The sequence below is a fragment of the Scyliorhinus torazame genome, chromosome 4, assembly GCF_047496885.1.
Source record: "Scyliorhinus torazame isolate Kashiwa2021f chromosome 4, sScyTor2.1, whole genome shotgun sequence".
Lineage (NCBI taxonomy): Eukaryota > Metazoa > Chordata > Chondrichthyes > Carcharhiniformes > Scyliorhinidae > Scyliorhinus > Scyliorhinus torazame.
The window spans coordinates 349907726-349935353 of record NC_092710.1 but is presented as its reverse complement, the minus strand read 5'-3'; the positions used below and the strand labels follow the sequence as shown (position 1 = coordinate 349935353).

Genomic DNA, 27628 nt, shown 5'->3' with positions numbered 1-27628 from the left:
CCTCCCCCCCCCTCACCCTGGGTTGCTGCTGCTGGCCATCTATCTTCCCTCTAACGTTCCGCTAGGTAGTCGAGGAACGGTTGCCACCGTCTGGTGAATCCTTGAGCCGATCCTCTCAGCGCAAACTTTTAGTTTTATGAACCCCGCCATATCGTTTATCCAGGCCTCCAGTCCGGGGGGGTTTCGCTTCCTTCCACATGAGTAAAATCCTACACCGGACTACTAGGGACGCAAAGGCCACGACATCGGCCTCTTTCGCCTCCTGCACTCCCGGCTCATCCGCTACTCCAAATATAGCTAACCCCCAGCCTGGCTTGACCCGGACCTTCACCACCTTCGAGATCACTCCCGTCACTCCCCTCCAATACCCCTCCAGTGCCGGACACAACCAAAACATATGTGTGTGGTTCGCCGGGCTTCCCCCGCACCTCCCACACTTGTCCTCCACTCCGAAGAACCTGCTCAACCTTGCTCCCGTTATGTGTGCTCTATGCAGCACCTTAAATTGGATCAGGCTAAGCCTGGCACACGAGGAAGAGGAATTTACCCTGCTTAGGGCATCAGCCCACAAACCCTCCTCAATCTCCTCCCCAAGCTCTTCTTCCCATTTTCTCTTCAGTTCGCCCACCAACTCCTCCCCCTCTTCTCTCATCTCCCAGTATATCTCTGACACTTTGCCCTCCCCGACCCACCCCCCCCGAAAGAACCCTGTCCTGGATCCCTTGTGTCGGGAGCAGCGGAAACTCCCTCACCAGTTGTTTCGTGAACGCTCTCACCTGCATATATCTAAAGAAATTTCCCCGGGGCAGCCCATACTTTTCCTCAAGCGCTCCCAAGCTCGCAAATGTCCCGTCTATAAATAAATCTCCCACTCTCCTGATTCCTACCCAGTGCCAGCTCTGGAATCCTCCGTCCAGCCTCCCTGGGGCAAACCTATGGTTGTTCCTGATCGGGGACCACACCGAGGCTCCCAGCACACCCCTCTGTCGCCTCCATTGCCCCCAGATACTTAATGTTGCCGCCACCACTGGGTTCGTGGTAAATTTTTTTGTGGAGAGCGATAGTGGCGCCGTCACCAGCGCTTTTAAACTCGTCCCTTTGCAGGACTTCATCTCCAACCTTATCCACACCGCTCCCTCTCCCCATATCATCCATTTACGAATCATCGCCACGTTGGCAGCCCAGTAGTAGTCGCCCAAATTTGGCAACGCCAGTCCCCCTCTGTCTCTGCTACGTTGTAGGAACCCCCTCCTTACCCTCGGGGCCTTCCCTGCCCACACGAAGCTCGTGATGCTCCTATCTATTTTTTTAAAGAAGGCCTTAGAGATCAGTATAGGGAGACATTGGAACACAAATAGGAACCTCGGGAGGACCATCATCTTAATTACCTGCACTCTGCCCGCCAGTGACAGCGGCTGCATGTCCCACCTTTTGAAATCCTCTTCCATTTGTTCCACCAGCTGTGTCAGATTGAGTCTGTGTAAGGTTCCCCAGCTCCTGGCTATCTGAATCCCCAGGTATCGGAAGTTTCTTACCACTCTCCTTAGCGGTAGGCCATCTATCCCTCTACTCTGGTCCCCAGGGTGTATCACAAAAAGCTCACTCTTTCCCATGTTAAGCCTATATCCTGAAAAATCTCCAAACTCCCTCAATAGCTGCATGACCTCTGTCATCCCCCCCACTGGGTCCGTCACATACAGCAGTAGGTCATCCGCGTAGAGTGACACTTGGTGTTCCTCTCCCCCTCTAATCACCCCTCTCCATTTTCTAGAGTCTCTCAGCGCTATGGCCAGTGGTTCAATTGCCAACGCGAACAGTAATGGGGACAATGGGCATCCCTGTCTTGTTCCCCTGTGTAATACTCCGACCTTTGCCGACCTGTGACCACACTTGCCGTTGGGGCCCCATAGAGGAATTTAACCCAGCTGACAAACCCGTCCCCGAACCCAAACCTCCTCAGCACCTCCCATAGATACTCCCACTCCACCCTGTCAAATGCCTTCTCTGCATCCAGTGCCGCCACTATCTCTGCCTCCCCCTCTGCTCACCCATCATTATCACCCCTAATAGCCGTCGCACGTTGACATTTAGTTGTCTCCCCTTTACGAACCCTGCCTGGTCTTCGTGCACCACCCCCGGGACACAATCCTCTATCCTCGTTGCCAGCACCTTTGCTAGCAACTTAGCGTCCACATTTCGCAGTGAGATAGGCCTATAGGACCCGCACTGCAGCGGATCTTTATCCCGCTTCAAGATTAGCGATATCGTCGCCTCCGACATTGTCGGGGGTAGGGTCCCCCCTTCTCTGGCCTCGTTAAAGGTCCTTACCAGCAGCGGGGCCAACAAGTCCACATATTTTCTATAGAATTCCACCGGGAACCCATCTGGTCCCGGGGCCTTCCCTGCCTGCATGTTCCCCAGCCCCTTGGTAACCTCGTCCACCCCAATCGGCGCCCCCAGGCCTTCCACCTCCTGCTCCTCCACCCTCGGGAACCTTAATTGGTCCAAAAACTGCCGCATCTCCTCTTTTCCCTCCGGGGGTTGGGACCTATATAGTCTCTCGTAAAAGGTCTTAAACACCTCGTTTATCTTCCCTGCTCTCCGTACCGTAGCTCCCTTTTCATCCCTAATTCTCCCTATCTCCCTCGCCGCTGTCCTCTTTCGCAGCTGATGGGCCAACAGGCGACTCGCCTTTTCCCCATATTCATATCTCATCCCCTGTGCCTTCCTCCACTGTGCCTCCGCCCGCCTTGTGATCAACAGGTTGAACTCCGTCTGGAGTCGTCGCCTCTCCCTGTATAATCCTTCACCCGGGGCCTCCGCGTATTCTTTATCTACCCTCAAAATCTCCCCCAGTAGTCTTTCCCTTTCCTTGGCCTCTATTTTCCCCTTGTGGGCCCTGATGGAGATCAGCTCTCCTCTGACCACTGCCTTTAGTGCTTCCCATACTACTCCCACTCGGACCTCCCCGTCATCATTGGCCTCCAGGTACCTTTCGATACATCCCCGCACCCTTCCACAGACTCCCTCATCCGCCAGTAATCCCACATCCAGTCGCCAGAGTGAACGCTGCTCCCTCTCCTCTCCTAGTTCCAGGTCCACCCAGTGTGGGGCATGATCTGAAACAGCTATGGCTGAGTACTCAGTTCCTTCCACCCTCGAGATCAGTGACCTTCCCAAAACAAAGAAATCTATCCGGGAATACACCTTGTGAACATGGGAGAAGAAGGAGAACTCTTTGGCCATCGGCCTAACAAATCGCCACGGATCCACTCCCCCCATTTGGTCCATAAACCCCCTAAGCACTTTGGCCGCTGCCGGCCTTCATCCAGTCCTAGATCTAGATCTATCTAACCCTGGGTCCAACACGGTGTTGAAGTTCCCCCCCCATTATCAGGTTTCCTACCTCCAGGTCCGGGATACGTCCCAGCATCCGCTTCATAAATCCCGCATCATCCCAATTCGGGGCATATACGTTAACCAACACGACCTCCATTCCCTCCAGTCTGCCACTCACCACCAGATATCTGCCTCCGCTGTCTGCTACAATGTTCCTAGCTTCGAATGACACCCGTTTCCCCACCAGTATGGCCACCTCTCTGTTCTTTGCATCCAGCCCTGAGTGGAACACCTGTCCCACCCATCCTTTCCTTAACCTAACTTGGTCCGCCACCTTCAGGTGTGTCTCCTGAAGCATAACCACGTCTGCCCTCAGTCCTTTCAAGTGCGTGAACATTCGGGCCCTTTTAATCGGCCCATTTAGGCCTCTCACGTTCCACGTGATCAGCCGAACTGGGGGGCTACCTGCCCTCCTCCCCTGTCGACTAGCCATCACCCTCTCTAGGCCAGTCCCACGTCCCGGTTCCGCGCACCCACCCGTTCCCCAGGCGGCGCATTCCCGCCCCGACCACCTTTTCTTTTACCAGTTCCTCTTCGATCTCTACAGCAGCAACCCAGTTATCCTCCCCCCCGCGCCCCCCCCTCTCCCCGCTAGATCCCCATCTATCATGAATACTCCCCCCCATATTGCTTCCGAAGGTCAGCTGACTTCAACTGACCCCGGCTTCTCCCGCTCTCTCCTTGACCCCCCCGTATGGGGAACTCCCATCTACCTTGCGCCTATCTTCCCGCCATCATCTTTCTGGCGCGGGAACAAGAACAATAAGCCCCGTGTTCTCTAGAGCCGTCCAGCCCCTCGTGGCGCAGCTCCCTCTGCCGCCCCACTCCCATTCCCCATCCCCCGCCTATGTCTCTTCTTCCCCCCCACCGGCGCCCACATTTCTCAGTGTCCCCCCCTCCCCAATTTACACCTCTATATACATCAGCATTGTAGTTTCCCCTCCAACATCAGTTCCTCAGTTCTGATCCAGCTTCTCATTTTTAATGAAGGTCCATGCTTCTTCCGCCGTTTCGAAGTAGTGATGCCTCTCCTGGTGCGTGACCCACAGTCGCGCCGGCTGCAACATCCCGAACTTCACCTTCTTGTGTAGCACCTCCTTGGCTCGATTAAAACTCGCCCTCCTTCTCGCCACCTCTGCACTCCAATCCTGGTACGCCCGTACCACCGCATTCTCCCATCTACTACTTCGTACCTTTTTGGCCCATCTCAGAACCACCTCTCTATCATTGAAGCGATGAAATCGCACGATCGTCGCCCTAGGTGGTTCTCCCGCCTTTGGTCTCCTCGCAGGGACCTGATGGGCCCCTTCCACTTCCAAGGGGCCAGAGGGGGCCTCAGCTCCCATTAGCGAGCATAGCATCGTGCTCACGTAAGCCCCGCCGTCCGCTCCTTCCACTCCCTCGGGGAGACCCAGGATCCGAAGGTTCTTTCTCCGTGATCTGTTTTCTAGGACTTCAATCCTTTCAATGCACTTTTTGTGGAGCGCCTCGTGCGTCTGCGTTTTGACCGCCAGGCCCAGAATCTCGTCCTCATTGTCCGTCACCTTCTGCTCCACCACGCGGAGCTCCATCTCCTGGGTCTTTTGTGCCTCCTTAAGCCCCTCAATTGCTTGTAGCATCGGGGCCAGCACCTCCTTCTTAAGCAGCTCCACACACCGTCTCAAAAATTCATCTTGGTCCGGCCCCCATGTCGCCTGGGCTCCCTCCGCCGCCACATTGCTCCTTTTTCCTTCTGCCCCTGTCCTCGAGGATTCTTCGCGATCTGGCCGCCGCCGCCGATATTTTTCTTTTTCGTTGGGGGGGACTCCCTGTTGTCTCACCCCACACCGGGTTTCGTCCCGAAAAAATTCCCCGTTGGGGCTCTTAAAAGAGCCCGAAGGTCCGTTCGAGCTGGAGCAGCCGAAACGTGCGGCTTAGCTGGTCATCGCCGCAACCGGAAGTCACTCTTGACATGTTTGTTCTACAACTCCCTATCTAATATGTTCAGTCGACACCTCTCTGTATAACATGTTCATTCTGCACCTCTCGATGTAACATGTTCATTCGACACCTCTCTGTGTAACATGTTCATTCTACACCGCTCTGTGTAAAATGTTCATTCTACACCTATCTATGTAATATGTTCAGTCTCCACCTCTCTGTGTAACATGTTCAGTCTACACCTCTCTGTGTAACATGTTCAGTCTACACCGCTCTGTGTAACATATTCATTCCACACCGCTCTGTGTAACATGTTCATTCTACACCGCTCTGTGTAACATATTCATTCCACACCGCTCTGTGTAACATATTCATTCCACACCGCTCTGTGTAACATGTTCATTCTGCACCTCTCGATGTAACATGTTCAGTCTACACCGCTCTGTGTAACATATTCATTCCACACCGCTCTGTGTAACATGTTCATTCTACACCGCTCTGTGTAACATATTCATTCCACACCGCTCTGTGTAACATATTCATTCCACACCGCTCTGTGTAACATGTTCATTCTGCACCTCTCGATGTAACATGTTCAGTCTACACCTCTCTGTGTAACATGTTCAGTCTACACCGCTCTGTGTAACATATTCATTCCACACCGCTCTGTGTAACATGTTCATTCTACACCGCTCTGTGTAACATATTCATTCCACACCGCTCTGTGTAACATGTTCATTCTACACCGCTCTGTGTAACATGTTCATTCTACACCGCTCTGTGTAACATGTTCATTCGACACCTCTCTGTGTAACATGTTCATTCTACACCGCTCTGTGTAAAATGTTCATTCTACACCTATCTATGTAATATGTTCAGTCTCCACCTCTCTGTGTAACATGTTCAGTCTACACCGCTCTGTGTAACATATTCATTCCACACCGCTCTGTGTAACATGTTCATTCTACACCGCTCTGTGTAACATGTTCATTCTACACCTCTCTGTGTAACATGTTCATTCTACACCTCTCTGTGTAACATGTTCATTCCACACCTCTCTGTGTAACATGTTCATTCCACACCTCTCTGTGTAACATATTCATTCCACACTTCTCTGTGTAACATGTTCATTCTACACCTCTCTGTGTAACATGTTCATTCTACACCTCTCTGTGTAACAGGTTCATTCCACACCGCTCTGTGTAACATATTCATTCCACACCGCTCTGTGTAACATGTTCATTCTACACCGCTCTGTGTAACATGTTCATTCTACACCGCTCTGTGTAACATGTTCATTCTACACCGCTCTGTGTAACATGTTCATTCTACACCTCTCTGTGTAACATGTTCATTCCACATCTCTCTGTGTAACATGTTCATTCCACACCGCTCTGTGTAACATATTCATTCCACACCGCTCTGTGTAACATGTTCATTCTACACCTCTCTGTGTAACATGTTCATTCCACACCTCGCTGTGTAACATGTTCAGTCTACACCTATCTATGTAATATGTTCATTCCACACCTCTCTGTGTAACATGTTCATTCTACACCTCGCTGTGTAACATGTTCATTCCACACCTATCTATGTAATATGTTCATTCCACACCTCTCTGTGTAACAGGTTCATTCTACACCGCTCTGTGTAACATGTTCATTCCACACCTCTCTGTGTAACATGTTCAGTCTACACCTCGCTGTGTAACATGTTCATTCTACACCGCTCTGTGTAACATGTTCATTCGACACCTCTCTGTGTAACATGTTCATTCTACACCGCTCTGTGTAAAATGTTCATTCTACACCTATCTATGTAACCTATCTCTGTGTAACAGGTTCATTCCACACCGCTCTGTGTAACATGTTCATTCCACACCGCTCTGTGTAACATGTTCATTCCACACCTCTCTGTGTAACATGTTCATTCTACACCTCGCTGTGTAACATGTTCATTCCACACCTCTCTGTGTAACATGTTCATTCCACACCTCTCTGTGTAACATGTTCATTCTACACCGCTCTGTGTAACATGTTCATTCCACACCTCTCTGTGTAACATGTTCAGTCTACACCTATCTATGTAATATGTTCATTCCACACCTCTCTGTGTAACATGTTCATTCTACACCGCTCTGTGTAACATGTTCATTCCACATCTCTCTGTGTAACATGTTCATTCTACACCGCTCTGTGTAACATGTTCATTCTACACCGCTCTGTGTAACAGGTTCATTCTACACCGCTCTGTGTAACATGTTCATTCCACACCTCGCTGTGTAACATGTTCAGTCTACACCTATCTATGTAATATGTTCATTCCACACCTCTCTGTGTAACATGTTCATTCCACATCTCTCTGTGTAACATGTTCATTCTACACCTCTCTGTGTAACATGTTCATTCTACACCTCTCTGTGTAACATGTTCATTCTACACCTCTCTGTGTAACATGTTCATTCTACACCTCTCTGTGTAACATGTTCATTCCACACCTCTCTGTGTAACATATTCATTCCACACCTCTCTGTGTAACATGTTCAGTCTACACCGCTCTGTGTAACATATTCATTCCACACCGCTCTGTGTAACATGTTCATTCTACACCGCTCTGTGTAACATATTCATTCCACACCGCTCTGTGTAACATATTCATTCCACACCGCTCTGTGTAACATGTTCATTCTGCACCTCTCGATGTAACATGTTCAGTCTACACCTCTCTGTGTAACATGTTCAGTCTACACCGCTCTGTGTAACATATTCATTCCACACCGCTCTGTGTAACTTGTTCATTCTACACCGCTCTGTGTAACATATTCATTCCACACCGCTCTGTGTAACATGTTCATTCTACACCGCTCTGTGTAACATGTTCATTCTACACCGCTCTGTGTAACATGTTCATTCGACACCTCTCTGTGTAACATGTTCATTCTACACCGCTCTGTGTAAAATGTTCATTCTACACCTATCTATGTAATATGTTCAGTCTCCACCTCTCTGTGTAACATGTTCAGTCTACACCGCTCTGTGTAACATATTCATTCCACACCGCTCTGTGTAACATGTTCATTCTACACCGCTCTGTGTAACATGTTCATTCTACACCTCTCTGTGTAACATGTTCATTCTACACCTCTCTGTGTAACATGTTCATTCCACACCTCTCTGTGTAACATGTTCATTCCACACCTCTCTGTGTAACATATTCATTCCACACCTCTCTGTGCAACATGTTCATTCTACACCTCTCTGTGTAACATGTTCATTCTACACCTCTCTGTGTAACAGGTTCATTCCACACCGCTCTGTGTAACATATTCATTCCACACCGCTCTGTGTAACATGTTCATTCTACACCGCTCTGTGTAACATGTTCATTCTACACCGCTCTGTGTAACATGTTCATTCTACACCGCTCTGTGTAACATGTTCATTCTACACCTCTCTGTGTAACATGTTCATTCCACATCTCTCTGTGTAACATGTTCATTCCACACCGCTCTGTGTAACATATTCATTCCACACCGCTCTGTGTAACATGTTCATTCTACACCTCTCTGTGTAACATGTTCATTCCACACCTCGCTGTGTAACATGTTCAGTCTACACCTATCTATGTAATATGTTCATTCCACACCTCTCTGTGTAACATGTTCATTCTACACCTCGCTGTGTAACATGTTCATTCCACACCTATCTATGTAATATGTTCATTCCACACCTCTCTGTGTAACAGGTTCATTCTACACCGCTCTGTGTAACATGTTCATTCCACACCTCTCTGTGTAACATGTTCAGTCTACACCTCGCTGTGTAACATGTTCATTCTACACCGCTCTGTGTAACATGTTCATTCGACACCTCTCTGTGTAACATGTTCATTCTACACCGTTCTGTGTAAAATGTTCATTCTACACCTATCTATGTAACCTATCTCTGTGTAACAGGTTCATTCCACACCGCTCTGTGTAACATGTTCATTCCACACCGCTCTGTGTAACATGTTCATTCCACACCTCTCTGTGTAACATGTTCATTCTACACCTCGCTGTGTAACATGTTCATTCCACACCTCTCTGTGTAACATGTTCATTCCACACCTCTCTGTGTAACATGTTCATTCTACACCGCTCTGTGTAACATGTTCATTCCACACCTCTCTGTGTAACATGTTCAGTCTACACCTATCTATGTAATATGTTCATTCCACACCTCTCTGTGTAACATGTTCATTCTACACCGCTCTGTGTAACATGTTCATTCCACATCTCTCTGTGTAACATGTTCATTCTACACCGCTCTGTGTAACATGTTCATTCTACACCGCTCTGTGTAACAGGTTCATTCTACACCGCTCTGTGTAACATGTTCATTCCACACCTCGCTGTGTAACATGTTCAGTCTACACCTATCTATGTAATATGTTCATTCCACACCTCTCTGTGTAACATGTTCATTCCACATCTCTCTGTGTAACATGTTCATTCTACACCTCTCTGTGTAACATGTTCATTCTACACCTCTCTGTGTAACATGTTCATTCTACACCTCTCTGTGTAACATGTTCATTCTACACCTCTCTGTGTAACATGTTCATTCCACACCTCTCTGTGTAACATATTCATTCCACACCTCTCTGTGTAACATGTTCATTCTACACCGCTCTGTGTAACATGTTCATTCTACACCTCTCTGTGTAACAGGTTCATTCTACACCTCTCTGTGTAACAGGTTCATTCCACACCTCGCTGTGTAACATGTTCATTCCACATCTCTCTGTGTAACATGTTCATTCCACATCTCTCTGTGTAACATGTTCATTCTACACCTCTCTGTGTAACAGGTTCATTCTACACCTCGCTGTGTAACATGTTCATTCCACATCTCTCTGTGTAACATGTTCATTCCACATCTCTCTGTGTAACATATTCAATCTACACCGCTCTGTGTAACATGTTCATTCTACACCTCTCTGTGTAACAGGTTCATTCTACACCTCGCTGTGTAACAGGTTCATTCTACACCGCTCTGTGTAACAGGTTCATTCTACATCTCTCTGTGTAACAGGTTCATTCCACACCGCTCTGTGTAACATGTTCATTCCACACCGCTCTGTGTAACATGTTCATTCTACACCGCTCTGTGTAACATGTTCATTCTACACCTCTCTGTGTAACAGGTTCATTCCACACCTCGCTGTGTAACATGTTCATTCTACACCTCTCTGTGTAACATGTTCATTCCACATCTCTCTGTGTAACATATTCATTCTACACCTCTCTGTGTAACATGTTCATTCTACACCTCTCTGTGTAACATGTTCATTCTACACCTCTCTGTGTAACAGGTTCATTCTACACCGCTCTGTGTAACAGGTTCATTCTACATCTCTCTGTGTAACAGGTTCATTCCACACCGCTCTGTGTAACATGTTCATTCCACACCGCTCTGTGTAACATGTTCATTCTACACCGCTCTGTGTAACATGTTCATTCTACACCTCTCTGTGTAACAGGTTCATTCTACACCGCTCTGTGTAACAGGTTCATTCCACACCTCGCTGTGTAACATGTTCAGTCTACACCTATCTATGTAATATGTTCATTCCACACCTCTCTGTGTAACATGTTCAGTCTACACCTCTCTGTGTAACAGGTTCATTCTACACCGCTCTGTGTAACAGGTTCATTCCACACCTCGCTGTGTAACATGTTCAGTCTACACCTATCTATGTAATATGTTCATTCCACACCTCTCTGTGTAACATGTTCAGTCTACACCTCTCTGTGTAACAGGTTCATTCCACATCTCTCTGTGTAACATATTCATTCCACCCCGCTCTGTGTAACATGTTCATTCCACATCTCTCTGTGTAACATGTTCATTCTACACCTCTCTGTGTAACATGTTCATTCCACACCTCGCTGTGTAACATGTTCAGTCTACACCTATCTATGTAATATGTTCATTCCACACCTCTCTGTGTAACATGTTCATTCTACACCTCTCTGTGTAACATGTTCATTCTACACCTCTCTGTGTAACATGTTCATTCCACACCGCTCTGTGTAACATGTTCATTCCACATCTCTCTGTGTAACATGTTCAGTCTGCACCTCTCTGTGTAACATGTTCATTCCACACCTCTCTGTGTAACATGTTCATTCTACACCGCTCTGTGTAAAATGTTCATTCTACACCTCTCTGTGTAACATGTTCATTCCACACCTCGCTGTGTAACATGTTCAGTCTACACCTCTCTGTGTAACATGTTCATTCCACACCTCTCTGTGTAACATGTTCATTCTACACCTCTCTGTGTAACATGTTCATTCCACACCTCTCTGTGTAACATGTTCATTCTACACCTCTCTGTGTAACATGTTCATTCTACACCTCTCTGTGTAACATGTTCATTCTACACCTCTCTGTGTAACATGTTCATTCTACACCTCTCTGTGTAACATGTTCATTCTACACCGCTCTGTGTAACATATTCATTCCACACCGCTCTGTGTAACATGTTCATTCTACACCGCTCTGTGTAACATGTTCATTCTACACCTCTCTGTGTAACATGTTCATTCTACACCTCTCTGTGTAACATGTTCATTCTACACCTCTCTGTGTAACATGTTCATTCTACACCGCTCTGTGTAACATATTCATTCCACACCGCTCTGTGTAACATGTTCATTCTACACCTCTCTGTGTAACATGTTCATTCTGCACCTCTCTGTGTAACAGGTTCATTCCACACCTCGCTGTGTAACATGTTCATTCTACACCTCGCTGTGTAACATGTTCAGTCTACACCTCTCTGTGTAACAGGTTCATTCTACACCGCTCTGTGTAACATGTTCATTCCACACCTCGCTGTGTAACATGTTCAGTCTACACCTATCTATGTAATATGTTCATTCCACACCTCTCTGTGTAACATGTTGATTCCACATCTCTCTGTGTAACATATTCATTCCACTCCTCGCTGTGTAACATGTTCAGTCTACACCTCTCTGTGTAACATGTTCATTCCACATCTCTCTGTGTAACATGTTCATTCCACACCTCTCTGTGTAACAGGTTCATTCCACATCTCTCTGTGTAACAGGTTCATTCTACACCGCTCTGTGTAACATGTTCATTCCACACCTCGCTGTGTAACATGTTCAGTATACACCTATCTATGTAATATGTTCATTCCACACCTCTCTGTGTAACATGTTCATTCCACATCTCTCTGTGTAACATATTCATTCCACACCGCTCTGTGTAACATGTTCATTCCACATCTCTCTGTGTAACATGTTCATTCTACACCTCTCTGTGTAACATGTTCATTCCACACCTCGCTGTGTAACATGTTCAGTCTACACCTATCTATGTAATATGTTCATTCCACACCTCTCTGTGTAACATGTTCATTCTACACCTCTCTGTGTAACATGTTCATTCTACACCTCTCTGTGTAACATGTTCATTCCACACCTCTCTGTGTAACATGTTCATTCTACACCTCTCTGTGTAACATGTTCATTCTACACCTCTCTGTGTAACATGTTCATTCTACACCGCTCTGTGTAAAATGTTCAGTCTACACCTCTCTGTGTAACATGTTCATTCCACACCTCTCTGTGTAACATGTTCATTCTACACCTCTCTGTGTAACATGTTCATTCCACACCTCTCTGTGTAACATGTTCATTCTACACCTCTCTGTGTAACATGTTCATTCTACACCGCTCTGTGTAAAATGTTCATTCTACACCGCTCTGTGTAAAATGTTCAGTCTACACCTCTCTGTGTAACATGTTCATTCCACACCTCTCTGTGTAACATGTTCATTCTACACCTCTCTGTGTAACATGTTCATTCCACACCTCGCTGTGTAACATGTTCATTCTACACCTCTCTGTGTAACATGTTCATTCTACACCTCTCTGTGTAACATGTTCATTCTACACCTCTCTGTGTAACATGTTCATTCCACACCTCGCTGTGTAACATGTTCAGTCTACACCTATCTATGTAATATGTTCATTCCACACCTCTCTGTGTAACATGTTCATTCTACACCTCTCTGTGTAACATGTTCATTCTACACCTCTCTGTGTAACATGTTCATTCCACACCTCTCTGTGTAACATGTTCATTCTACACCTCTCTGTGTAACATGTTCATTCTACACCTTTCTGTGTAACATGTTCATTCTACACCGCTCTGTGTAAAATGTTCAGTCTACACCTCTCTGTGTAACATGTTCATTCCACACCTCTCTGTGTAACATGTTCATTCTACACCTCTCTGTGTAACATGTTCATTCCACACCTCTCTGTGTAACATGTTCATTCTACACCTCTCTGTGTAACATGTTCATTCTACACCGTTCTGTGTAAAATGTTCATTCTACACCGCTCTGTGTAAAATGTTCAGTCTACACCTCTCTGTGTAACATGTTCATTCCACACCTCTCTGTGTAACATGTTCATTCTACACCTCTCTGTGTAACATGTTCATTCCACACCTCGCTGTGTAACATGTTCATTCTACACCTCTCTGTGTAACATGTTCATTCTACACCTCTCTGTGTAACATGTTCATTCTACACCGCTCTGTGTAACATGTTCATTCCACACCTCGCTGTGTAACATGTTCATTCTACACCTCTCTGTGTAACATGTTCATTCTACACCTCTCTGTGTAACATGTTCATTCTACACCTCTCTGTGTAACATGTTCATTCTACACCGCTCTGTGTAACATGTTCATTCCACACCTCTCTGTGTAACAGGTTCATTCTACACCTCTCTGTGTAACATGTTCATTCCACACCTCTCTGTGTAACATGTTCATTCTACACCTCTCTGTGTAACATGTTCATTCTACACCGCTCTGTGTAAAATGTTCATTCTACACCGCTCTGTGTAAAATGTTCAGTCTACACCTCTCTGTGTAACATGTTCATTCCACACCTCTCTGTGTAACATGTTCATTCTACACCTCTCTGTGTAACATGTTCATTCCACACCTCGCTGTGTAACATGTTCATTCTACACCTCTCTGTGTAACATGTTCATTCTACACCTCTCTGTGTAACATGTTCATTCTACACCGCTCTGTGTAACATGTTCATTCCACACCTCGCTGTGTAACATGTTCATTCTACACCTCTCTGTGTAACATGTTCATTCTACACCTCTCTGTGTAACATGTTCATTCTACACCTCTCTGTGTAACATGTTCATTCTACACCGCTCTGTGTAACATGTTCATTCCACACCTCTCTGTGTAACAGGTTCATTCTACACCTCTCTGTGTAACATGTTCATTCTACACCTCTCTGTGTAACATGTTCATTCTACACCTCTCTGTGTAACATGTTCATTCTACACCTCTCTGTGTAACATGTTCATTCTACACCTCTCTGTGTAACATGTTCATTCTACACCGCTCTGTGTAACATGTTCATTCTACACCTCTCTGTGTAACATGTTCATTCTACACCTCTCTGTGTAACATGTTCATTCCACATCTCTCTGTGTAACATGTTCATTCTACACCGCTCTGTGTAACATGTTCATTCTACACCTCTCTGTGTAACATGTTCATTCTACACCTCTCTGTGTAACATGTTCATTCTACACCGCTCTGTGTAACATGTTCATTCCACACCGCTCTGTGTAACATGTTCATTCTACACCGCTCTGTGTAACATGTTCATTCCACACCGCTCTGTGTAACATGTTCATTCTACACCTCTCTGTGTAACATGTTCATTCCACACCTCGCTGTGTAACATGTTCATTCCACACCTCGCTGTGTAACATGTTCAGTCTACACCTCTCTGTGTAACAGGTTCATTCCACATCTCTCTGTGTAACATGTTCATTCTACACCGCTCTGTGTAACATATTCATTCCACATCTCTCTGTGTAACATATTCATTCCACATCTCTCTGTGTAACATATTCATTCCACATCTCTCTGTGTAACAGGTTCATTCCACACCTCGCTGTGTAACATGTTCAGTCTACACCTCTCTGTGTAACATGTTCATTCCACATCTCTCTGTGTAACATATTCATTCTACACCGCTCTGTGTAACATGTTCATTCCACACCTCGCTGTGTAACATGTTCAGTCTACACCTCTCTGTGTAACATGTTCATTCCACATCTCTCTGTGTAACAGGTTCATTCCACACCTCTCTGTGTAACATGTTCATTCCACACCTCTCTGTGTAACATGTTCATTCTACACCTCTCTGTGTAACATGTTCATTCCACACCTCTCTGTGTAACATGTTCATTCTACACCTCTCTGTGTAACATGTTCATTCCACACCTCTCTGTGTAACATGATCATTCTACACCTCGCTGTGTAACATGTTCATTCCACACCTCTCTGTGTAACATGTTCATTCCACACCGCTCTGTGTAACATGTTCATTCCACACCTCTCTGTGTAACATGTTCATTCTACACCTCTCTGTGTAACATGTTCAGTCTACACCTCTCTGTGTAACATGTTCATTCCACACCTCTCTGTGTAACATGTTCAGTCTACACCTCTCTGTGTAACATGTTCATTCCACATCTCTCTGTGTAACATGTTCAGTCTACACCTCTCTGTGTAACATGTTCATTCTACACCTCTCTGTGTAACATGTTCATTCTACACCGCTCTGTGTAACATGTTCATTCTACACCTCTCTGTGTAACATGTTCATTCTACACCTCTCTGTGTAACATGTTCATTCCACATCTCTCTGTGTAACATGTTCATTCTACACCGCTCTGTGTAACATGTTCATTCTACACCTCTCTGTGTAACATGTTCATTCCACACCTCGCTGTGTAACATGTTCATTCCACACCTCGCTGTGTAACATGTTCAGTCTACACCTCGCTGTGTAACATGTTCATTCCACACCTCGCTGTGTAACATGTTCAGTCTACACCTCTCTGTGTAACAGGTTCATTCCACATCTCTCTGTGTAACATGTTCATTCTACACCGCTCTGTGTAACATATTCATTCCACATCTCTCTGTTTAACATGTTCAGTCTACACCTCTCTGTGTAACATGTTCATTCCACATCTCTCTGTGTAACATGTTCATTCTACACCGCTCTGTGTAACATGTTCATTCCACACCTCGCTGTGTAACATGTTCAGTCTACACCTCTCTGTGTAACATGTTCATTCCACATCTCTCTGTGTAACAGGTTCATTCCACACCTCTCTGTGTAACATGTTCATTCCACACCTCTCTGTGTAACATGTTCATTCTACACCTCTCTGTGTAACATGTTCATTCCACACCTCTCTGTGTAACATGTTCATTCTACACCTCTCTGTGTAACATGTTCATTCCACACCTCTCTGTGTAACATGTTCATTCTACACCTCGCTGTGTAACATGTTCATTCCACACCGCTCTGTGTAACATGTTCATTCCACACCTCTCTGTGTAACATGTTCATTCTACACCGCTCTGTGTAACATATTCATTCTACACCGCTCTGTGTAACATGTTCATTCTACACCTATCTATGTAATATGTTCAGTCTCCACCTCGCTGTGTAACATGTTCATTCCACACCGCTCTGTGTAACATGTTCATTCCACACCTCTCTGTGTAACATGTTCATTCTACACCTCTCTGTGTAACATGTTCAGTCTACACCTCTCTGTGTAACATGTTCATTCCACACCTCTCTGTGTAACATGTTCAGTCGACACCTCTCTGTGTAACATGTTCATTCCACATCTCTCTGTGTAACATGTTCAGTCTACACCGCTCTGTGTAACATGTTCAGTCTACACCTCTCTGTGTAACATGTTCATTCTACACCTCTCTGTGTAACATGTTCAGTCTACACCTCTCTGTGTAACATGTTCATTCCACACCTCTCTGTGTAACATATTCATTCCACACTGCTCTGTGTAACATATTCATTCCACACCGCTCTGTGTAACATGTTCATTCCACACCGCTCTGTGTAACATGTTCAGTCTACACCTCTCTGTGTAAAATGTTCATTCTACACCTCTCTGTGTAACATGTTCATTCTACACCTCTCTGTGTAACATGTTCATTCCACACCTCTATGTGTAACATATTCATTCCACACCTCTCTGTGTAACATGTTCATTCTACACCTCTCTGTGTAACATGTTCATTCTACACCTCTCTGTGTAACATATTCATTCCACACCTCTCTGTGTAACATATTCATTCCACACCGCTCTGTGTAACATGTTCAGTCTACACCTCTCTGTGTAAAATGTTCATTCTACACCTCTCTGTGTAACATGTTCATTCTACACCTCTCTGTGTAACATATTCATTCCACACCTCTTTGTGTAACATGTTCATTCTACACCTCTCTGTGTAACATATTCATTCGACACCTCTCTGTGTAACATGTTCATTCTACACCGCTCTGTGTAACATGTTCATTCTACACCTATCTATGTAATATGTTCAGTCTACACCTCTCTATGTAATATGTTCAGTCTACACCTATCTGTGTAACATGTTCAGTCTACACCTCTCTGTGTAACATGTTCATTCTACACCTATCTATGTAATATGTTCAGTCTACACCTATCTATGTAATATGTTCAGTCTCCACCTCTCTGTGTAACATGTTCAGTCTACACCTCTCTGTGTAACATGTTCATTCCACATCTCTCTGTGTAACAGGTTCATTCCACACCGCTCTGTGTAACATGTTCAGTCTACACCTCTCTGTGTAACATGTTCATTCCACATCTCTCTGTGTAACATGTTCATTCCACACCTCGCTGTGTAACATATTCATTCCACATCTCTCTGTGTAACAGGTTCATTCTACACCGCTCTGTGTAACATGTTCATTCTACACCGCTCTGTGTAACATGTTCATTCTACACCGCTCTGTGTAACATGTTCATTCTACACCTCTCTGTGTAACATGTTCATTCTACACCTCTCTGTATAACATGTTCATTCCACATCTCTCTGTGTAACATGTTCATTCTACACCGCTCTGTGTAACATGTTCATTCTACACCTCTCTGTGTAACATGTTCATTCTACACCTCTCTGTGTAACATGTTCATTCTACACCGCTCTGTGTAACATGTTCATTCCACACCGCTCTGTGTAACATGTTCATTCTACACCGCTCTGTGTAACATGTTCATTCCACACCGCTCTGTGTAACATGTTCATTCTACACCTCTCTGTGTAACATGTTCATTCCACACCTCGCTGTGTAACATGTTCATTCCACACCTCGCTGTGTAACATGTTCAGTCTACACCTCTCTGTGTAACAGGTTCATTCCACATCACTCTGTGTAACATGTTCATTCTACACCGCTCTGTGTAACATATTCATTCCACATCTCTCTGTGTAACATATTCATTCCACATCTCTCTGTGTAACATATTCATTCCACATCTCTCTGTGTAACAGGTTCATTCCACACCTCGCTGTGTAACATGTTCAGTCTACACCTCTCTGTGTAACATGTTCATTCCACATCTCTCTGTGTAACATGTTCATTCTACACCGCTCTGTGTAACATGTTCATTCCACACCTCGCTGTGTAACATGTTCAGTCTACACCTCTCTGTGTAACATGTTCATTCCACATCTCTCTGTGTAACAGGTTCATTCCACACCTCTCTGTGTAACATGTTCATTCCACACCTCTCTGTGTAACATGTTCATTCTACACCTCTCTGTGTAACATGTTCATTCCACACCTCTCTGTGTAACATGTTCATTCTACACCTCTCTGTGTAACATGTTCATTCCACACCTCTCTGTGTAACATGTTCATTCTACACCTCGCTGTGTAACATGTTCATTCCTCACCTCTCTGTGTAACATGTTCATTCCACACCGCTCTGTGTAACATGTTCATTCCACACCTCTCTGTGTAACATGTTCATTCTACACCTCTCTGTGTAACATGTTCAGTCTACACCTCTCTGTGTAACATGTTCATTCCACACCTCTCTGTGTAACATGTTCAGTCTACACCTCTCTGTGTAACATGTTCATTCCACATCTCTCTGTGTAACATGTTCAGTCTACACCTCTCTGTGTAACATGTTCATTCTACACCTCTCTGTGTAACATGTTCATTCTACACCGCTCTGTGTAACATGTTCATTCTACACCTCTCTGTGTAACATGTTCATTCTACACCTCTCTGTGTAACATGTTCATTCCACATCTCTCTGTGTAACATGTTCATTCTACACCGCTCTGTGTAACATGTTCATTCTACACCTCTCTGTGTAACATGTTCATTCCACACCTCGCTGTGTAACATGTTCATTCCACACCTCGCTGTGTAACATGTTCAGTCTACACCTCGCTGTGTAACATGTTCATTCCACACCTCGCTGTGTAACATGTTCAGTCTACACCTCTCTGTGTAACAGGTTCATTCCACATCTCTCTGTGTAACATGTTCATTCTACACCGCTCTGTGTAACATATTCATTCCACATCTCTCTGTGTAACATGTTCAGTCTACACCTCTCTGTGTAACATGTTCATTCCACATCTCTCTGTGTAACAGGTTCATTCCACACCGCTCTGTGTAACATGTTCAGTCTACACCTCTCTGTGTAACATGTTCATTCCACATCTCTCTGTGTAACATGTTCATTCCACACCTCGCTGTGTAACATATTCATTCCACATCTCTCTGTGTAACAGGTTCATTCTACACCGCTCTGTGTAACATGTTCATTCTACACCGCTCTGTGTAACATGTTCATTCTACACCGCTCTGTGTAACATGTTCATTCTACACCTCTCTGTGTAACATGTTCATTCTACACCTCTCTGTGTAACATGTTCATTCCACATCTCTCTGTGTAACATGTTCATTCTACACCGCTCTGTGTAACATGTTCATTCTACACCTCTCTGTGTAACATGTTCATTCTACACCTCTCTGTGTAACATGTTCATTCTACACCGCTCTGTGTAACATGTTCATTCCACACCGCTCTGTGTAACATGTTCATTCTACACCGCTCTGTGTAACATGTTCATTCCACACCGCTCTGTGTAACATGTTCATTCTACACCTCTCTGTGTAACATGTTCATTCCACACCTCGCTGTGTAACATGTTCATTCCACACCTCGCTGTGTAACATGTTCAGTCTACACCTCTCTGTGTAACAGGTTCATTCCACATCTCTGTGTAACATGTTCATTCTACACCGCTCTGTGTAACATATTCATTCCACATCTCTCTGTGTAACATATTCATTCCACATCTCTCTGTGTAACATATTCATTCCACATCTCTCTGTGTAACAGGTTCATTCCACACCTCGCTGTGTAACATGTTCAGTCTACACCTCTCTGTGTAACATGTTCATTCCACATCTCTCTGTGTAACATGTTCATTCTACACCGCTCTGTGTAACATGTTCATTCCACACCTCGCTGTGTAACATGTTCAGTCTACACCTCTCTGTGTAACATGTTCATTCCACATCTCTCTGTGTAACAGGTTCATTCCACACCTCGCTGTGTAACATGTTCAGTCTACACCTCTCTGTGTAACATGTTCATTCCACATCTCTCTGTGTAACAGGTTCATTCCACACCTCTCTGTGTAACATGTTCATTCCACACCTCTCTGTGTAACATGTTCATTCTACACCTCTCTGTGTAACATGTTCATTCCACACCTCTCTGTGTAACATGTTCATTCTACACCTCTCTGTGTAACATGTTCATTCCACACCTCTCTGTGTAACATGTTCATTCTACACCTCGCTGTGTAACATGTTCATTCCACACCGCTCTGTGTAACATGTTCATTCCACACCTCTCTGTGTAACATGTTCATTCTACACCGCTCTGTGTAACATATTCATTCTACACCGCTCTGTGTAACATGTTCATTCTACACCTATCTATGTAATATGTTCAGTCTCCACCTCGCTGTGTAACATGTTCATTCCACACCGCTCTGTGTAACATGTTCATTCCACACCTCTCTGTGTAACATGTTCATTCTACACCTCTCTGTGTAACATGTTCAGTCTACACCTCTCTGTGTAACATGTTCATTCCACACCTCTCTGTGTAACATGTTCAGTCTACACCTCTCTGTGTAACATGTTCATTCCACATCTCTCTGTGTAACATGTTCAGTCTACACCGCTCTGTGTAACATGTTCAGTCTACACCTCTCTGTGTAACATGTTCATTCTACACCTCTCTGTGTAACATGTTCAGTCTACACCTCTCTGTGTAACATGTTCATTCCACACCTCTCTGTGTAACATATTCATTCCACACTGCTCTGTGTAACATATTCATTCCACACCGCTCTGTGTAACATGTTCATTCCACACCGCTCTGTGTAACATGTTCAGTCTACACCTCTCTGTGTAAAATGTTCATTCTACACCTCTCTGTGTAACATGTTCATTCTACACCTCTCTGTGTAACATGTTCATTCCACACCTCTATGTGTAACATATTCATTCCACACCTCTCTGTGTAACATGTTCATTCTACACCTCTCTGTGTAACATGTTCATTCTACACCTCTCTGTGTAACATATTCATTCCACACCTCTCTGTGTAACATATTCATTCCACACCGCTCTGTGTAACATGTTCAGTCTACACCTCTCTGTGTAAAATGTTCATTCTACACCTCTCTGTGTAACATGTTCATTCTACACCTCTCTGTGTAACATATTCATTCCACACCTCTTTGTGTAACATGTTCATTCTACACCTCTCTGTGTAACATATTCATTCGACACCTCTCTGTGTAACATGTTCATTCTACACCGCTCTGTGTAACATGTTCATTCTACACCTATCTATGTAATATGTTCAGTCTACACCTCTCTATGTAATATGTTCAGTCTACACCTATCTGTGTAACATGTTCAGTCTACACCTCTCTGTGTAACATGTTCATTCTACACCTATCTATGTAATATGTTCAGTCTACACCTATCTATGTAATATGTTCAGTCTCCACCTCTCTGTGTAACATGTTCAGTCTACACCTCTCTGTGTAACATGTTCATTCCACATCTCTCTGTGTAACAGGTTCATTCCACACCGCTCTGTGTAACATGTTCAGTCTACACCTCTCTGTGTAACATGTTCATTCCACATCTCTCTGTGTAACATGTTCATTCCACACCTCGCTGTGTAACATATTCATTCCACATCTCTCTGTGTAACAGGTTCATTCTACACCGCTCTGTGTAACATGTTCATTCTACACCGCTCTGTGTAACATGTTCATTCTACACCGCTCTGTGTAACATGTTCATTCTACACCTCTCTGTGTAACATGTTCATTCTACACCTCTCTGTATAACATGTTCATTCCACATCTCTCTGTGTAACATGTTCATTCTACACCGCTCTGTGTAACATGTTCATTCTACACCTCTCTGTGTAACATGTTCATTCTACACCTCTCTGTGTAACATGTTCATTCTACACCGCTCTGTGTAACATGTTCATTCCACACCGCTCTGTGTAACATGTTCATTCTACACCGCTCTGTGTAACATGTTCATTCCACACCGCTCTGTGTAACATGTTCATTCTACACCTCTCTGTGTAACATGTTCATTCCACACCTCGCTGTGTAACATGTTCATTCCACACCTCGCTGTGTAACATGTTCAGTCTACACCTCTCTGTGTAACAGGTTCATTCCACATCACTCTGTGTAACATGTTCATTCTACACCGCTCTGTGTAACATATTCATTCCACATCTCTCTGTGTAACATATTCATTCCACATCTCTCTGTGTAACATATTCATTCCACATCTCTCTGTGTAACAGGTTCATTCCACACCTCGCTGTGTAACATGTTCAGTCTACACCTCTCTGTGTAACATGTTCATTCCACATCTCTCTGTGTAACATGTTCATTCTACACCGCTCTGTGTAACATGTTCATTCCACACCTCGCTGTGTAACATGTTCAGTCTACACCTCTCTGTGTAACATGTTCATTCCACATCTCTCTGTGTAACAGGTTCATTCCACACCTCTCTGTGTAACATGTTCATTCCACACCTCTCTGTGTAACATGTTCATTCTACACCTCTCTGTGTAACATGTTCATTCCACACCTCTCTGTGTAACATGTTCATTCTACACCTCTCTGTGTAACATGTTCATTCCACACCTCTCTGTGTAACATGTTCATTCTACACCTCGCTGTGTAACATGTTCATTCCTCACCTCTCTGTGTAACATGTTCATTCCACACCGCTCTGTGTAACATGTTCATTCCACACCTCTCTGTGTAACATGTTCATTCTACACCTCTCTGTGTAACATGTTCAGTCTACACCTCTCTGTGTAACATGTTCATTCCACACCTCTCTGTGTAACATGTTCAGTCTACACCTCTCTGTGTAACATGTTCATTCCACATCTCTCTGTGTAACATGTTCAGTCTACACCTCTCTGTGTAACATGTTCATTCTACACCTCTCTGTGTAACATGTTCATTCTACACCGCTCTGTGTAACATGTTCATTCTACACCTCTCTGTGTAACATGTTCATTCTACACCTCTCTGTGTAACATGTTCATTCCACATCTCTCTGTGTAACATGTTCATTCTACACCGCTCTGTGTAACATGTTCATTCTACACCTCTCTGTGTAACATGTTCATTCCACACCTCGCTGTGTAACATGTTCATTCCACACCTCGCTGTGTAACATGTTCAGTCTACACCTCGCTGTGTAACATGTTCATTCCACACCTCGCTGTGTAACATGTTCAGTCTACACCTCTCTGTGTAACAGGTTCATTCCACATCTCTCTGTGTAACATGTTCATTCTACACCGCTCTGTGTAACATATTCATTCCACATCTCTCTGTGTAACATGTTCAGTCTACACCTCTCTGTGTAACATGTTCATTCCACATCTCTCTGTGTAACAGGTTCATTCCACACCGCTCTGTGTAACATGTTCAGTCTACACCTCTCTGTGTAACATGTTCATTCCACATCTCTCTGTGTAACATGTTCATTCCACACCTCGCTGTGTAACATATTCATTCCACATCTCTCTGTGTAACAGGTTCATTCTACACCGCTCTGTGTAACATGTTCATTCTACACCGCTCTGTGTAACATGTTCATTCTACACCGCTCTGTGTAACATGTTCATTCTACACCTCTCTGTGTAACATGTTCATTCTACACCTCTCTGTGTAACATGTTCATTCCACATCTCTCTGTGTAACATGTTCATTCTACACCGCTCTGTGTAACATGTTCATTCTACACCTCTCTGTGTAACATGTTCATTCTACACCTCTCTGTGTAACATGTTCATTCTACACCGCTCTGTGTAACATGTTCATTCCACACCGCTCTGTGTAACATGTTCATTCTACACCGCTCTGTGTAACATGTTCATTCCACACCGCTCTGTGTAACATGTTCATTCTACACCTCTCTGTGTAACATGTTCATTCCACACCTCGCTGTGTAACATGTTCATTCCACACCTCGCTGTGTAACATGTTCAGTCTACACCTCTCTGTGTAACAGGTTCATTCCACATCTCTGTGTAACATGTTCATTCTACACCGCTCTGTGTAACATATTCATTCCACATCTCTCTGTGTAACATATTCATTCCACATCTCTCTGTGTAACATATTCATTCCACATCTCTCTGTGTAACAGGTTCATTCCACACCTCGCTGTGTAACATGTTCAGTCTACACCTCTCTGTGTAACATGTTCATTCCACATCTCTCTGTGTAACATGTTCATTCTACACCGCTCTGTGTAACATGTTCATTCCACACCTCGCTGTGTAACATGTTCAGTCTACACCTCTCTGTGTAACATGTTCATTCCACATCTCTCTGTGTAACAGGTTCATTCCACACCTCTCTGTGTAACATGTTCATTCCACACCTCTCTGTGTAACATGTTCATTCTACACCTCTCTGTGTAACATGTTCATTCCACACCTCTCTGTGTAACATGTTCATTCTACACCTCTCTGTGTAACATGTTCATTCCACACCTCTCTGTGTAACATGTTCATTCTACACCTCGCTGTGTAACATGTTCATTCCTCACCTCTCTGTGTAACATGTTCATTCCACACCGCTCTGTGTAACATGTTCATTCCACACCTCTCTGTGTAACATGTTCATTCTACACCTCTCTGTGTAACATGTTCAGTCTACACCTCTCTGTGTAACATGTTCATTCCACACCTCTCTGTGTAACATGTTCAGTCTACACCTCTCTGTGTAACATGTTCATTCCACATCTCTCTGTGTAACATGTTCAGTCTACACCTCTCTGTGTAACATGTTCATTCTACACCTCTCTGTGTAACATGTTCATTCTACACCGCTCTGTGTAACATGTTCATTCTACACCTCTCTGTGTAACATGTTCATTCTACACCTCTCTGTGTAACATGTTCATTCCACATCTCTCTGTGTAACATGTTCATTCTACACCGCTCTGTGTAACATGTTCATTCTACACCTCTCTGTGTAACATGTTCATTCCACACCTCGCTGTGTAACATGTTCAGTCTACACCTCGCTGTGTAACATGTTCATTCCACACCTCGCTGTGTAACATGTTCAGTCTACACCTCTCTGTGTAACAGGTTCATTCCACATCTCTCTGTGTAACATGTTCATTCTACACCGCTCTGTGTAACATATTCATTCCACATCTCTCTGTGTAACATGTTCAGTCTACACCTCTCTGTGTAACATGTTCATTCCACATCTCTCTGTGTAACATGTTCATTCTACACCGCTCTGTGTAACATGTTCATTCCACACCTCGCTGTGTAACATGTTCAGTCTACACCTCTCTGTGTAACATGTTCATTCCACATCTCTCTGTGTAACAGGTTCATTCCACACCTCTCTGTGTAACATGTTCATTCCACACCTCTCTGTGTAACATGTTCATTCTACACCTCTCTGTGTAACATGTTCATTCCACACCTCTCTGTGTAACATGTTCATTCTACACCTCTCTGTGTAACATGTTCATTCCACACCTCTCTGTGTAACATGTTCATTCTACACCTCGCTGTGTAACATGTTCATTCCACACCGCTCTGTGTAACATGTTCATTCCACACCTCTCTGTGTAACATGTTCATTCTACACCGCTCTGTGTAACATATTCATTCTACACCGCTCTGTGTAACATGTTCATTCTACACCTATCTATGTAATATGTTCAGTCTCCACCTCGCTGTGTAACATGTTCATTCCACACCGCTCTGTGTAACATGTTCATTCCACACCTCTCTGTGTAACATGTTCATTCTACACCTCTCTGTGTAACATGTTCAGTCTACACCTCTCTGTGTAACATGTTCATTCCACACCTCTCTGTGTAACATGTTCAGTCTACACCTCTCTGTGTAACATGTTCATTCCACATCTCTCGGTGTAACATGTTCAGTCTACACCGCTCTGTGTAACATGTTCAGTCTACACCTCTCTGTGTAACATGTTCATTCTACACCTCTCTGTGTAACATGTTCAGTCTACACCTCTCTGTGTAACATGTTCATTCCACACCTCTCTGTGTAACATATTCATTCCACACCGCTCTGTGTAACATATTCATTCCACACCGCTCTGTGTAACATGTTCATTCCACACCGCTCTGTGTAACATGTTCAGTCTACACCTCTCTGTGTAAAATGTTCATTCTACACCTCTCTGTGTAACATGTTCATTCTACACCTCTCTGTGTAACATGTTCATTCCACACCTCTCTGTGTAACATATTCATTCCACACCTCTCTGTGTAACATGTTCATTCTACACCTCTCTGTGTAACATGTTCATTCTACACCTCTCTGTGTAACATATTCATTCCACACCTCTCTGTGTAACATATTCATTCCACACCGCTCTGTGTAACATGTTCAGTCTACACCTCTCTGTGTAAAATGTTCATTCTACACCTCTCTGTGTAACATGTTCATTCTACACCTCTCTGTGTAACATATTCATTCCACACCTCTCTGTGTAACATGTTCATTCTACACCTCTCTGTGTAACATATTCATTCGACACCTCTCTGTGTAACATGTTCATTCTACACCGCTCTGTGTAACATGTTCATTCTACACCTATCTATGTAATATGTTCAGTCTACACCTCTCTATGTAATATGTTCAGTCTACACCTCTCTGTGTAACATGTTCAGTCTACACCTCTCTGTGTAACATGTTCATTCTACACCTATC

At 44.4% G+C, this 27628-nt stretch overlaps 1 protein-coding gene across 1 annotated transcript in view; it reads left to right on the top strand.

Annotated features, from left to right (window-relative positions):
- Positions 1-27628, top strand: part of LOC140411509 (dynein axonemal heavy chain 6-like) — a 1703852-nt gene that overhangs the window by 537700 nt on the left and 1138524 nt on the right. The gene's annotated exons all lie outside the window — the stretch shown is intronic.